The sequence below is a fragment of the Aedes aegypti genome, chromosome 1, assembly GCF_002204515.2.
Source record: "Aedes aegypti strain LVP_AGWG chromosome 1, AaegL5.0 Primary Assembly, whole genome shotgun sequence".
Classification (NCBI taxonomy): Eukaryota; Metazoa; Arthropoda; class Insecta; order Diptera; family Culicidae; genus Aedes; species Aedes aegypti.
Genome location: NC_035107.1, coordinates 67,144,268 through 67,160,554, shown reverse-complemented (window position 1 = coordinate 67,160,554; position 16,287 = coordinate 67,144,268). Strand labels below are relative to the sequence as shown.

Sequence of the window (16,287 nt, the reverse complement as noted above, 5' to 3'; positions counted from 1 at the left end):
CGCAGATCTGGCTCCAGAAATCATTATTTTTTATATTGTAAAGCTGAAGCTCAATTCATATAGCTTACTAAATTCAAAAAGAGAAATTATTGGTAAAAATTTGTTGAAAATTTCACAGTGAAACTTCGCTATCCACTTTGTGGTCCGTAGCACGTAATTTAAGAAATTATAATTCTTCTGTTCCTCCTATTTTAGAATATTCAACTTTCTGTAGCCTGAGATATTTACTTGGGTTATCGCCCTTCAAGGAATTTCGGAATATCTCCGGAACCAGATGACTAACGATCAAAATCCATAAAGATTCTTTAAATAAAGAGTTTTTTGAGATCTTATGCAATATGGCACAAAATTATCGAAAAACAAAAATAGTTATCACGGTTTAAATATGTTTGTGTTAATACAAATGATGCTGCCGATGGAGAGGTCGAACAACGACCCATTTGTGCGCAACAAACAACCATCGTAACAACCCTCGCCTGTTCCGACACGAACCCAGCGGAACACGGTGCCGTAATTGGATTAGCAAATAGATAATTAAAATACTTTCGCTCGTACAGCCAGCGTCAAAGTTTGCAAAGTACCACCGGGGGGCTCTCCGCGAAAATATGCCACTCTTGGCCCCCATTCAAACCATCCACCCAGAAATCACTGGAGAGGTTGTGCTACTTTTCCCCGAATGTAATTTGTCCGAATACTGGTTACCCGAATACCCCTTTTTCCCTGAAAAGTTTTTGGCAACAAAATTCTAAAATTCTAGAAGGGTTCTAAAGCCTTGTACCAATTTTTGAACCAAACGCTTATGTTTAGACCAGAATCACATGTGTATTTAATTTTTGAATGTTTTTTTATTGGTTTCAGTAAAAAAAAATCCGGTTCATGAGATTACGCCACACTCCTGGGTTCAAACTCAAATTATGGGTGAAAATTGTTTTCCATTTACCTTCCGAAACGCCAGATAGGGCCAAAAGCGTCAAGGTTGAAATTTGGATGCATTTTCAAAATTAAAGTTCGAATATGATGTAGCCGTTATTTGCGCACCAAGAACACGCTCTAGAATGACCAAATACCTCATTCTTTGATTGGTTATCGTTATTTCTAGTCTACCCTGTCACTATAAACCAATAAAAAAAATGTGTGCACCTTTTTGAACTGTATTACTTTTTGAGTCACTCGTGGAGAAAGTTTATTCGGGGAAATGACATTCGGGGAAAATCAGCACAACCCACTGGAGAGGATGGTTGTTGTTCTGCGGTTGCAGCAAGTAAACGATGCCCTCCAGTCTTTGGCAGTGAAGTGAGAAGAGAGAGAGAGTTTGTGAGACGATCCGTAAAAAACTTTGTCGGACCTCTTAACGCTACACAGCTGGAGGCGAGAAGAAAAACTTCATCCTTGTCTTGCTTGGTGATGCTGCTGCCGTCGTTGGTGTTGCAATGGTCGCGTGGGATTCCAAAGTCGGGGTGTAAAATACTCGATCCTGTGCCACACCGCAAGAGTTAGGCATCCGCAGCAGGGAGCATGCACCGGTGGTGGTTGAAAGGTATCTATGAATCAGAACGGAATCAACAGGACACTGAAAAGTAATAAACAATAAAAAAAAATGTAATACAAAATGAAAAACAATAAAATATAAGGTACAAATTGATTAAGAAAATAACAATTGAATAAATAAAGGGAAGAAATAAGGCATATGAACAACATTTGTGAAATAACGGAAAAGAAATAAAAAATAATAAACTTAATAAGCAATCAAACAGGAACATAAGATAAGTGCAATTGAGAGCTGGAAAGCTCCAGAAGCTGGAAAGCTTCCTTCCAGAAGCTGGAAAGCTTCCTTCCAGAAGCTGGAAAGCTTCCTTCCAGAAGCTGGAAAGCTTCCTTCCAGAAGCTGGAAAGCTTCCTTCCAGAAGCTGGAAAGCTTCCTTCCAGAAGCTGGAAAGCTTCCTTCCAGAAGCTGGAAAGCTTCCTTCCAGAAGCTGGAAAGCTTCCTTCCAGAAGCTGGAAAGCTTCCTTCCAGAAGCTGGAAAGCTTCCTTCCAGAAGCTGGAAAGCTTCCTTCCAGAAGCTGGAAAGCTTCCTTCCAGAAGCTGGAAAGCTTCCTTCCAGAAGCTGGAAAGCTTCCTTCCAGAAGCTGGAAAGCTTCCTTCCAGAAGCTGGAAAGCTTCCTTCCAGAAGCTGGAAAGCTTCCTTCCAGAAGCTGGAAAGCTTCCTTCCAGAAGCTGGAAAGCTTCCTTCCAGAAGCTGGAAAGCTTCCTTCCAGAAGCTGGAAAGCTTCCTTCCAGAAGCTGGAAAGCTTCCTTCCAGAAGCTGAAAAGCTTCCTTCCAGAAGCTGGAAAGCTTCCTTCCAGAAGCTGGAAAGCTTGCTTCAAGAAACTGGAAAGGAACTGGAATGGCGTTGGAATGGAATAGAAATGGAATAGAAATGGAATAGGAATGGAATAGGAATGGAATAGGAATGGAATAGAAATGGAATAGGAATGGAATAGGAATTGAATAGGAATTGAATAGGAATGGAATAGGAATAGAATAGGAATGGAATAGGAATGGAATAGGAATGGAATAGGAATGGAATAGGAATGGAATAGGAATGGAATAGGAATGGAATAGGAATGGAATAGGAATGGAATAGGAATGGAATAGGAATGGAATAGGAATGGAATAGGAATGGAATAGGAATGGAATAGGAATGGAATAGGAATGGAATAGGAATGGAATAGGAATGGAATAGGAATGGAATAGGAATGGAATAGGAATGGAATAGGAATGGAATAGGAATTGAATAGGAATGGAATAGGAATGGAATAGGAATGGAATAGGAATGGAATAGGAATGGAATAGGAATGGAATAGGAATGGAATAGGAATGGAATAGGAATGGAATAGGAATGGAATAGGAATGGAATAGGAATGGAATAGGAATGGAATAGGAATGGAATAGGTATGGAATAGGAATGGAATATGAATGGAATAGGAATGGAATAGGAATGGAATAGGAATTGAATAGGAATGGAATAGGAAATGAATAGGAATGAAATAGGAATTAAATAGGAATGGAATAAGAATGGAATAGGAATGGAATGAAATTGTATAGCAATAAACTAAACTGAGTTGAACTGGAAAAGGCTGTCTAGACCTAGACTGTAGCTTTTTTTTTGTTTTTGATTCGATTTAATTAATAATTCACTAGCAAATCGGAGGTGGGGCATTTCCAGTAGAAAGTAATGTTCAGATATTTCATTATCGTGTGTGAGAAATGCAACAGCTGCTCAACTGCCATTAAGCAAAGATGATTCTGAGAAATCTCATGGAAAGTAATAACTGTTTATTCGATGATCTCGTACGCCTGAGAATGGTCTCGGTTCTGTCAATTCTACTTCTGCTGCAATTCATATCGTCCCGTACAGCGACGGCTTCTGCACTGGAACCCACATTTCCTGACTATCAAGAAAGCTACAAAATTCACTTAAACATCTCCAACTGCTCAAAACTCACAGTTGATTCTGCCGTCAACGAGAGTTTCCAAGTACATGCTGAAGGTGTATCGATTCTTTCCACCAGGAACCAAGCGTCGAGTCTGCAAAATTCGGAGTACGATTTGATACAGATGTGCCAATCCATCGAGCCAATCTGCTTATTGATAACCTTGGATTATATCAACTCGCCAAAATTTAGTTACATCACTTTAAGCATTAATTGCTATCCAAATGCGGTGCATAATATCGGCCTCGATAGCAGGCCTGGCAGTTGCGCAAAGTATAACGTAAACGGAGTTTTGTCTCTGGAGCGCTGCCCGCTGGCTAGTAGCATCTCCATCGAAAGTGATGGCAAAAATTATCTTACACTGACGACCGAATTTGGTGAAATGTTGGCTGTTTCAAGCGTAGAAAAACCTACCAATATGAACCCAGAAACAGTGAACCGGCTCGAATCACGATTCGCAGTGAATCTACAACAAGTTCAGAGAAATAGGGAACGCAACTTGTACGCCGCAAAATGTGACTGCGAAATATTTTCCAAACACCGACAATGGATCAAAAATTGCAGTGATATGAAAATGGATAAGGCGGTCGTTGAAGAAATCACTCCAGAAGATTGCGCGTTGCTGGCGATCATTGGACTTACAGGTTTGTTTACCGCGGTTGCGTACTATGCTGTAAGAATCATTATGAAACGATCGCACAATTTGAATGATACGTCATGAATAAATAATAAAACCTAAAACCTATACTATCATTGAATCTATTTCACAATCATATATGTATGCTCCCTCCTAAAAGCTAGAAAAGCTTCCTAGTAGATGCTGGAAAACATTCTTTCAGAAGAAGGAAAACCTTTCTTCCTGAAACTGGAAATACATTCTTACGTAAGCTCAAGAAACTTTCATTCAGAATCTGAAGAAGCTTTCATTCAGAAGATGAAGAAGCTTTTATCCAGATGCTGCAAAAGCTTTCTCCCAGAAGCTGCGATATCTTCTTCTTGCTTTCTGAAGCTGGAAATGATTCCTCCCAGAAGCTGGATGAGCTCACCCAGAACCTGACAGAGCTTGCCAAAGCTTGCAAACTAGGAATAGGAAGCTCCCAGAAGCTGGAAAAGATTCTTCTCAGATGATAAAAAGCTTCTTTCCACAAGCTGGAAAAGCTTCTATCTGCAAGCTGGAAAAGCTTCCTTCCACAAGCTGGTACGGCTTCCATCCAGAAGCTTAAATAGCTTCTTTTCAAAGGTTTGAAAAGCTTCTTTCAGGAAACAGAGAAAGTTTCCTTCATGAAGAAGCTTTATTGGAGAAACTAAGAAAATTTCTAAGCCTCGAAAACTTCCTTCCAGAAGCTGTAAAATTTTCCTTCTATATGATGAAAAAGTTTCATTTCAGAAGCTAGAAAACCTCCATTCTAAAAGGAAAATATTACTTCCAGATCATTGAATACTTTCTTCCAGAATTCGGAATACCTTCCTTCCAGAATCTAGAGAAGCTTTCATCCTGAAACTAGAAACGCATTCTTTCCGAAGCTAAAACAGCTGGAACAGCTACCTCTTAGAAGCTGGAAAAGCATTCTCCCAAAAGCTGGATAAATCTCCATTGCACAAGTTGGAAAAGCTGCCTACCAAAATCTGATAATGTTCCATTCCAGAGGCTGGAAAAGCTTTTGTCTTTAACACTGGTAATGTTTTCTTAATTTTTCTTTTTACACAAACTGAGCAAAATTCCAAGCAAAACTTCAAAAGTTGCCTTTAACCCGTAGGCTACGGGGCTGACACATAAAATTCAAATTGCTCATGTTTGAGCGTAAATCAATATTTTTTAATGTCATTTTGAGGATTGCTTCACTATTAGTTGTAGTTTCATAAGTAATGGAAAATCTCTGGGTCAGATAGGGTATAAATTACATAAACTTTTTTTAGAACTCATTTGTCATTTGGAAACTAAATGATTTCATACAAAAACTGAACAGACCAGTTGTTTGTAATAAGTGACGATGCACCAGGAGATTTAGAAATTTATAATTAACCTAGAACTAAACCTCCAGAACATTCCAAAGTTTTAGCCATTAACAACACAAGTTCATAAATTGTTTTTAGCGAGTGATGTCCACGTTAAGTGCTTTGCAGCACTCATTGAGCCTTAACAGACGCGTCCAAAAAATTTGACAAGATGTTGGATATTGAAAGTAATCCAAATCGTCCTGAAATTCAGCTCCTTATGATCTACTAAATCTACTACAGTCTATACTCACCCAATTCTCGTGAAACATTCTCATATCTGCCCAGGTTAATATGGCTCAGAAAGTATACTACTATAAATTTTGTTAGGCTCAAGGTCTTCAGAACACACTGAAGTATTATTTATTTATTTGGTTTTACATCGATTAGCTTAATAAAACCTCGCCAATTCACTCGGTTCATGGCCTAGCTCGCGGCGCCCCACGCCTTCTAGTTCCGACCGGATTCGTAGCGAACACCATCTTTGTTGTCCGGCATTCTTGCAACATGCCCTGCCCAGCGTATCCTTCCAGCTGGAAGGAACACACTGAAGCATTGGGCATCAATTTCGGTATACAGCTTGACTTATTATTCAAACAAGATATTTTAATATATCCATACTTGATCATAAAATTCCGTTGTACACCAAAACAATTGTTTATGAGATTATTGGTTGTAGTATGATTTTCAAATTACTCTGATGACAAGATTTACAATATCTACTGAATCTACTGGTGCTGTTTCTCACTTGTTTTCAACATTTCTTATTACCAAGCCTCAAAAGAAACTTGCAAAGCTTTAGAAATGGGATTCGGATATTCAATGGAACCGTGAACCCCTACTTATTTCTAAGATATCCCTTACAAACCATCGGTGCTCATTTTTATTTTGAATTTTCAGGTAGCCTACAGTCCTACAGGAGTACATCGGTCATCGCTTCGGAAATTATAGTTATTCCGGATTTATTACGGGGAGTACTGAGGTAACCCAACGTAAATAATCAGTGACCACTTTAATTTCAAGTCCATGGCTTGCGGCACATCAAAATTTATGATTTAACAAACTAAGTCTTAATAAGAATAGTTTTTGGATGACTTGGCCACATACTAGATTGTTCCAAATACTCGGTTTCATGAGGGAAATGGCCACTTAATTGGTGGTTCTGAAACCTAGCTGGCGAAATATAAAACTTCATGATTTCCCAAATCATGGCTAACGAAGGATGATCTATAAGTTTTTGGATGACTTGATCATATGCCAGGTGGTTTTGGACACCCCGTTCCCCAGGGGAACCTGCGTAGATGGTCAAAACTTCAGAATATTCTGGAGGCCGTAGCATTGTTCTACATTTCTAAATCCCCTGGAGCATCGTATCTTATTACAAATAACTAGTCTGTACACTTTTTGTATGAAAACATTTAGATTTCAAATGCCAAATGAATTAAAAAAAAAAAGTGATTTTTACCTTACCTGACCCAGAGATTTTCTGGAATAACTTTGTCAACAATACTCCGAATGTGTACTTTTCTATTACTCATGAAACTACAGCTAATAGCGAAGCAATCCTCAAAGTTTGATTAAAAAATATTGAGTTATGCTCTAATACGAGCAATTTGAATTCTTTGTGTCAGCTTTGTGGGTTAAAAAGCTTTAAAAACTTGCTCTCAGCTAAAAAGCTGCTTTTCACAAGTTAAAAATGTTTTCTTCTACCCGGTCAACCAGTCAGTGATTTTCGATAGCGATCGATATAGATTCGTTTTGAACCGTTAGCGATCGCCATCGATAGATCTATAAAGAATTATGAAGACTGGTTGGTCGGGTAAGGACTGTTCATTTGATAAAGTAGACACCTTGTAGGGGAACTGAGTGTAAAATGCGCCGTTGGGGTAAAACGCGCCACCCTTGTTTTGAACGAACAACATGCTTTGGGACGCTGTTTTCACCCGAGATAATAGAAAATGTGTTACAATGCTTCTCTAAATATATTTTTAAGTATTTTCCTGTCAAAAATCGTGAAAAACTCGAAAAAACGTTTTTCGCTGTTCTCGTTGTAGTTTTGTGTTATTTTCTAGGTCATTTTCCAGGTCGATAAACAACAAAACTTTTGAGACTATCACCGAGAATCGACTTGTGTGCTCCCATAGTTTGTGTTCCATGCGAAAAAAGTGTTGAATTTATCCTTAAAAAGCGTATTGAAGGACTTAAACTTTAATCAACTCGTGGGGCAAAACGGCCACACCTGTTTCACAACACCAAAACAACCGTTTGAATTCAAATTTCAGCAAACGTAATGCCAAGCTGTAGTTACGTGCCAATTTGAACCTTACAAATGCACATTTTTCGAATCAGCATGTATACTATAATCGAACAATAACATGTGATCAAACGCCCTTATGTATGCAACCTATTTGCAAGCATGATTGCGCATGCGTGCGCGCGAATGACTAACGCCGAGATCAGGTGGCGCGTTTTACCCCGCAAAAAATAAAAATGCAGATAAGCAAGCATTAAAAAAAAAATGATTTATTAACTCCAGTAAATAGAAAATGGATCGCTGTTTCTACTAGTTGATAGATAACATGTTTGTCTATGAGAAAGTGAATAAAAAAGGCTTATAATAATGTTCTTCATAGCTAAAAACGCTTCCTTCCTTAGAGGGCGCGTTTTACCCCCAGTTACCCTACATGCAATATCTTTTTTATTTATTAATAAAATCGCAATTGGTTCTCTGTACATCGTTCGACTAATGCTGTACAAAATTGTGATAATAAAAAAGCCACCAAAATGATTAAATTTCATGATAATATGAAAAATAATTATTAACCTATACCTTCATAGAGTTGCTTATTTAGTCTTCACCTCACATTTAAAGCACAATAGAAGAACAAATGTTTTATTTTCAGAAGACCACTCAAAGTGTTAGAAATCTTTAGGTTGGGAACCACTTTTGTCCCCAACCGGGCTTTGTCCTGGGCCTCAGGGTCGTTTTCAATGCTCCAAGAGGAAATTGGGGTGGGTGGTCGGAAAAACTTTCCTTAAAAGTGCTCAAACGTAGTCCAACGTCAAATTTTACGCCGTCGAGGTGGACAAAACCGAAATCTGGAGGAGATGAAGGAAATTCAAGGCTTAGCTTACAATGATTTTAAATGAGAATAAAAGTTTTTGTTTATAATTTACAGGTTTAATATTCGTGCATTTCAAGGAAGTATAAACGGGAGGGAAATAGGGATTTTGGTATTACATTACCATGACGCAGCTTCAGGGGTGGCTTGGTCAGGTTCCGTCTTCACGGGAGAGGTCGTAGAACAGCCGTGCTAGAATGGGTCGAATGGCACACCGGGGCTTCTTATCGCTCACTTTTTGCACTCGAGATGAAATCTTGCCAGCCGGGCCAATCGACGTCAATGGTACACCGGGGCTTCGTCTTCACTCGCGATCACTTTCAAAAGCGAACTTCAGCCAACCGGGTCAGTATTGGGAAAATGGCACAGCGGGGCTCCTACCGTTTGGCTTCTACACTGGCACTGATCTTTTCGTTCCCTAGAAAAGGGAGCAGAGCGAAGGTTAAATTCGCACACAACTTTGCGGGATGAAAATTGTTCACCTAATAGAGACCGTTTGTCCAGGTCCGTCCCACTCGGGCTCAGATTAGGTACCACTTCTAGTACTGCATTTGGTCCCTCGGTAGTGTAAAAGGTACCCAAGTTTGACAAATCGCAGTACACTTTTCACGGCATTCTAGATTACCTTACGAGCCATAAAATTTTGGGCAACTGCAAGGGACATCGAGGTCTTTAATTTGTCTTTGGTTTGTCTGTTGACAAACGGTTTTATCGCTGCTTTCGATTTGCTACCAACGTCATGACAGTTGTCGCTGGTAGCGGTGGTGTGTCGTAGTAGAATGGGAATAGGGAGGGGGATGGTTCATGTAGGAGTGCATTTGATATTTATTTGTATAATTCATGTTTTTTTTAATTTCATTTTATTTTAGGTATAAGGCATTCCAATTTTAAATATTTCAAATTTTAATTCATACTATTTTTAAGCAGCCGTAATTTTAATAAAAATGATAATAGTAATAAGGGTAGTAATAACAAAAATAATAATGATAAGTATAATAATAAGCGTAATAATTAGAATAATAAAAAAAAATAATAAAATAACAAGAATAATAATGAACAAAAAAAACTATTTACGGGAAATACTTGCAAAAAGGCAAATGTAACCATTTTGAGAGGTTACAAAAGCACAATGACAATCAAAATCTTCAATAAAGAGTAAAATTTATACTTAAGAACGCGATTAGAACTCCAGATTTGGCTCTCATTTATAGAAATATAGTTTCTTCAACCATTTTTAAGACGCTTTCTACTTTCCTTTTTTTCTGGTAGTATAAGGATGGTGTATCAGCAAATTTGGCCATAAAGGTTATACTTCTAGAGCAGTCTAGTGTCCGATAATGGTGGAATATTATTGATATTTTTTAGCTCTATCTATATTTGAATAGTAAAGGATACCAACACACAATTTGTATACAGTCGACTGTCTATTCTCGATATCTCTCCCTAAGTCAATGATTTGTTTGGTCCCTTCATTCTGCATACATTTTTACTCTCCATATTGTGGCGAATAGAGTTGTTATAGATTGAAATATAAAAAAAATAAAGTAAATTGTTTACGATTCGGCTTGTATTATGCTAAGCGTGTACAAGAGATGTCAAACAACGAGCGAAAATGAACGAAAAGCAGATTAGGCGAAACGGGCGAAACGAGAACTGTGCGGGAAAGAAGCCAGTTTTGAAAACAACTCGATCCAGTTTGATGACAACTTTTGTAGCGAACGGACGGTGTTTGCTATAGTGTGTTTATTTGTTGGTTCGGCTCAAGTTTGGCCGCTTAGTTAGGTTTTGGTTACTACACATATCTTGATGTGTTCTTATTGATGATTTTTTCCAGATTTTCTCTCGGTATGTCGATATGTCCATTCTCAAAGGTTACTAGACTAAAGTTTTGGGATTCCATAGACGAGATGACGTCTGTTTGATTTTAATTTTCCTGGTAACGGAATGATTTTCAATCTAGTATTCATTAAACATTTGTTCTATGTCTCGATCTCTCCCTATGTCGATGGTCCCTTCGATATCGAGATGTGGAGAGCGACTGTATAAAAATAAGGATTTTTGTTATGCGAAAAATAATGCTTAACTTTGATGAATAGTTTTTATTTGGAGTTTTTGGAAGAACAATTTAGTTCTCCATTTAAGAGAACTAAATTGTTCTTCCAAAAACTCCAAATAAAAACTGTTCATCAAAGTTAAGCATTATTTTGTAAGACTTTATATTTTGATAGCATTGTGGAAAAATGATTGAACGATGTACAAATCGATTACGACTTTATCAATAAACAAAAAAAAATAGCGTAAACAAGGTAACCACTTTATAAAATGAACAGTCCTTAAAAGCTGGAAAAGCTTGCTTCCAAATGCTAGAAAACCTTCCTTCTAAAAACATTTTATCTAGAATTCGGAAAAGTTTCTTTCCAGAATCTACAAAAGCTTTCTTCCTGAAATTAAAAGAGCTTTCTTCCAGCAGTTAGACAAGTTTTCTTTAAAAAAGTGAAAAGCTTCAAATTAAATGTAATAGCTTACTTCCAGAAACTAAAATAAGAAGCCTACCAGGAGCTGGAAATGCCTATTTCCAGAAGGTGTAAAACTTTCCTTCCAGCTGCTGGAAAAGCTTCCTTCCAGAAGCTGGAATAGCTTTCTTCTAGAAGCTGGAGAAGCTTCCTTTCAGAAGCTGGAAAAGTTTTCTTCCAGAAGCTGACAAAGCTTCCTTTTCCTTCCATAAGCTGGAATAGCTTCTTTCCAGGAACTGAAATAACTTCCTTACAGAAGCTGGAATAGTAACCTTCTAGAAGCTAAAATAGGAAGCCTTCCAGAAACTAAAAAAGCTTCCATCCAGGAGTTGAAAAAACTTCCTTCCAGAAGCTGGAATAGTTTCCTTCCACAAGCTGGAAAAGCTTCCTTCTAGAAGCTGAAAAAGCTTCCTTTTCATTCCAGAAGCTGTAAAACTTTCTTTTCCTTCCAGAAGCTGGAAAAGCTTTTTTCTAGAAGCTGGAAAAGCTTTCTTCCAAAAGCTGGAAAGCTAGTAGCTAGAAAAGCTTCCTGCCAAAAGCTAAGCTGGAAAGGTTCATAACAGAAACTGCTTTGTACCAGCTAGACAAATTTTATATTGAAAGTTGGAAAAGTTTTTTTTTTTCAGATACTTGTACAGTTTCCATTCAGGAGTTCGAAAAACTTATAATTTGGAAAAAAAATCCTACAGGAGCTGATAGAATTTACTAACAGAGCTCTCTGCTGGAAGCTGGAAAAGTTTTCCATCAAACTCTGGGAAAGCATCCTACCAGATGATGAGAAATTTTCCTACTTGAAACATGTAATCTTCGATGGCTATTTTTTTTTTAAGAATTCCTCCACGTGTTCATTCATCAATCACACAAATTGCACATCGAGACCTTTCTTTTCGTATTGTTAGGGAAATTGCTTTAGTTCATTGACTTGTCTAGAAATTACAACCAGAATTTCTCAAGAGATTATGAAGATATATGCAGATATATGCAATTCCCTTTAAATCCCTCCCATATTCCTTCAAAAATTGTGATACAATGGATTTTGTGACTCTTCAAAAATTCGCCTAGAGATAACTTCGAGACATATCCTCAATGAAGTCTTTCAGAGATTCCTTCAGAAATTTTACTTACCGTCGTTGGGGGTGAGAGTGGGTCAAAAACGGATATGTACGATTTATTTATACTCCAATTAATTTCAAATTTGATGTGTATGTACTGTGATGGTACTGTAACAACTGTCTAAAATATTATAAAAAAATATTGATTCACTGCGGCGCTACTCTTGAAGGAAAAATGATCCAATCTCACCCCATAGAGGGGGTGACATTGGGTCACTGTAATTGAAATAACTTGTTTTTGAGAACATGATTGCAAAATCATTCACAGCTGAAAAATATTGATGAAATACGATCCAAACAAGACGAAAAGGTATCTAAGATGTTTCACAAGTATGATAAACTCACTTAAAAGAACGATTATAGCAAAAAATTGAAGAGCTGTAAGAAAAAATATGTAAACCCAGCATTTAAGTTTACACAAATTTTCTTATTTTCCGCCTCAAACTGTCTTCAAAGTCTCATCCACTTTTCCATAAAGGCTATTTAGTTTCCCCAAAGGTTTACAGAAACAGTGATAATTTTAAACCTTCGCCAATAGTTAAATTTTGGTGTGACATTCTATGATCAATACGTTTTAGGCAGATGTTGACGTCAAGATCCCGGTATTTCAGCAATCCAACTTATTTTTACTTCCATGAGATGTTTTTATAATATGAAAACACTAATAAATAAATAAATTTACCCTTTCCATCAACCTTCCACAACATCCCGTAACACCTATGAGAGGTCGTAGAGTTCTCTGCATCTTTCTTAAGTAGGTGTTCAATCAATCATCCTTTCCCATTCCCCAGCTTTCGCAAGGACGTGGCCAGGACAGCTATCGACTATTGGAGGATGCGTCAATCTTGTCTAAGAGTTAGAGGTTAGTCCCAAATTTCTGACTTTGGTAACGGACGGGAAGGAGGCAACCCTCATACAATGGTCTAGGACTGTACCACCTACGAATTTGTGCGAAATGCTTAATGCTAATTATATGTAGAACCTACTGACTCACCTGAGGAAGGAGTTTCCTTTGACGACGCCAACGAAGATAGTGGTGAAACTTGTTCCTCAAACACCATTCCTTCTGCAAGATCCGTTACGGGAGCCTTCTGGTTAATCATAATCATGCACTTCATGCAAATTTTCATCTTTTCCGTAATCCACCGAACTCCATTCGAATGAAACTTGGTCATGAGACCATGGCTAATCGAGCGTAACTTTGTCCTTACTGATTTGTGGCCGTCCAGTCCGAAGGGGTTACAGCATAACGAATAGTATTCGTAATATTGAACTTTGTCCATTTCAACAGCTTCGGTAATAACGAGTAATATACAGCTGACAACACTTGCACTTTCTCACTGCTCTGTTAGTTTTTTTGGTAAACTTATGATTCTCAAGCCATTTCAACGCTTTAAACCAGAATTGGTAAATACCTAATTGCCATATTGTCTACCCAATTTTGTAGTTATCTAACAGGTAGCTGGATAAAATGCCTATGTAGCATCAGCACCATCATCAGCGTTGCAACGCTGATCGGTGCGACATCCACAGCATCCTGATGATCAGAGTGCGATAAACGAGATTTCTCTTCTATCACACTGATAGCAACCCAATTCTCTCTATTGCCACACACAACACAGTATGCATACTCATCCACACTCACAATAGAAAACCATTGTACCCAAACTGAATTTTAATAAAACCAGACCCAATCAGTATTAGCCTAAACTTCAATCGGAGCACACTATTTCTTTTCGCTCAAGAAGCTTCCCATAATTGAAGGTACGCTAAACCTACATTATGATTGAAGAAATCTTTGTTTCTATGCTGTTTTGTTCTTAAGTAGTTTTGTTTATAAACTTATAAATTTGAAAAAAGCTTCATAAACTTATAAATGTATAAATTTGTAGACAGCTCATCTTGGCAATATTATTATTATTATCTTTATTATCGAGGCTTTCAGCCGTTGGATCTTGGCAATATTTGATCATGTTTTAAGAACGAAAAATTAACGTATTTAAAAAAAGTTTAGGATTGGATCTTTTTGACCGCTCTTTTCAAATATACTTTGTTGGGAATAGCTAATCGGGTTATCATTATTTATTTTCCTTAACGGTGAAAAATGTCCTGGGAAACTTATTCCATTTCAAAAAATCTCAAAGTTTTGAGAAAATTTGATTCCGATTTGACTGTGACGCTTTTATCTTCAGTTATGATTTTCGAACGAAAAGACTTGTACGAGAAATCTGGGCATTTTTCACGAAACTATGACCAAACGCAGGAATTAAAAAGTAGTACATCTTAAAAATTTCAGTGATTGAAATTTATAAAATTCTGTTCTCAAAAATATTACTTTGAAAATCTTACACGAGTTGGAACATAGTTTTCCCGGCTTTTCTTTACGAATTTTCTCAACGGTGGAAATTTTTGTGGAAAACTTTTTCCAGTTAACATTTTTTTTCTATTCCTTAAAAAATTTGCTTTCATTTTCATAAAAAAACTTTGTTTCTACTATGCTTCTTTCTTGAGTTATGATTTTTCAAAGAAATGGCTCAAAATGGCACATTTGCACATTTTTTACCAATTGGCCATAACTCAAAAACGAAAAAAAAAAAAACCATTTCAAAGATTTCAGCGATTAAAGCTTATAAAATTACCTTCTTAAAAATATATTTTTGAAAGTTTTCCACTAATTGGAACATAGTTTTTCCGGCTTTTCTTTACGAATTTTCTCAACGGTGGAAAATTTTGTGGAAAACTGTTTCCAGTTAATATTTTTTTTATTCCTGAGAAAATTTGCTTTCATTTTCATAAAAAAAAACTTTGTTTCTATGATGCTTCGTTCTTGAGTTATGATTTTTCAAAGTAAGTAGTGTCAGGGGAAAACAAAAAATTTCCAACTGAGTTTTCCGGGAAAATAGGCGACCCTGAATTTTTCCCAATTTTTTTTTATTCATATATTGATGAGCCCTGCCTGTGGAAAAAGTTTCATGAAAATCTGAGGCCTTTCGGCCCAAACCCCTACGGAAATTTAAAAAAATCCTCTGTCTCTTAATCCATACGAGGGCTTACTTGATCAATGTTACCAGTTACAACAAAAAATTTAACCCTTCATGAAAAACTGGATTACAGGCGAAGAGCCGGTTGGGTAATAAAACGTCAAAAGACAAAACGTCGAAAATAAAGAAATGGGAAAAGGAAACGAAATTTCTTAGAAGAATAATTCACTTCCAAAGGAATAAATGACTAATTATGTGACAAACGTTTTTGTTAGCATATATAATCGGTCCTGATGTGGGAACAAATAGTCTGTAGAAAATTCGCCTTTTGAAGTTTTGAGATTCGACATTTTGGCATTCGACTATTTGTCTTTCGACGTTTTGTCTTTAGACATATTGTCCTTAAACCGCCAGCCACATGCACATTTGTGTTTCGGCCGCTATTTGGAAAGCCTTCGTGCCCAACACTGTCGAATGCTTTTTTTTATGTCTAGACGAGCAAGCCCAGTAGAACAGCCTTCAGATCTGTTGGAACAAATCAAGTTTGTTACACGTAAAAGTTAATGAGTGGTCGAATGTCCATATCGGAATCCGAACTGTTCAATGACAAAAATTGAGTTTTCGTGGATGAGGACCATTATTCTGTTCAAAATGATGTTTTCGAAAAGTGTACTGAATGAGGAAAGCATGCTGATTGGACGATAGCTGGAAGTGACCAAAGACACACAATTTGACTCATTGCGAGTCGTTTAAAAGCAAATTAACTTGCTGCCCAGTGCATTGAAAGGGCAAATAGGCTGCTATGAAAGTATAGTTACCAAGCTGTGTTTCAACAGAAACACCTAAGGTTTCGAAAACTTTGGTTTCAAATGCCGAAAAAACTTGATATTTTATACTCCAATGAATGATGATGGGAACTCCCCCACATGCCCCATCAAGTCGATCATTACGATACAATTTCTTTCAAAACCTCGAAAATCTTTCCTCCTAAATCTGGAAACGCTTCTTCCCGTATTAAAGCAGACTAACTTAATGCAATCTCGAATAAAACTGGAATTTTTCTTATTAGTATCTATACAGTAATCAATA

At 37.2% G+C, this 16,287-nt stretch overlaps 1 protein-coding gene and 1 long non-coding RNA gene across 5 annotated transcripts in view; one reads left to right on the top strand and one right to left on the bottom strand.

The window, feature by feature from the left end:
- LOC5577441 (heparan sulfate glucosamine 3-O-sulfotransferase 6) overlaps nucleotides 1-16,287 on the top strand; it is a 412,950-nt gene that overhangs the window by 243,710 nt on the left and 152,953 nt on the right. The window lies entirely within an intron of this gene.
- LOC110674560 lies at nucleotides 1,155-9,069 on the bottom strand. The gene is made up of 2 exons (XR_002498990.1): nucleotides 8,717-9,069; nucleotides 1,155-1,570 (listed from the first exon to the last, which is right to left on the bottom strand). It is a non-coding gene; the product is annotated as an uncharacterized LOC110674560 (long non-coding RNA).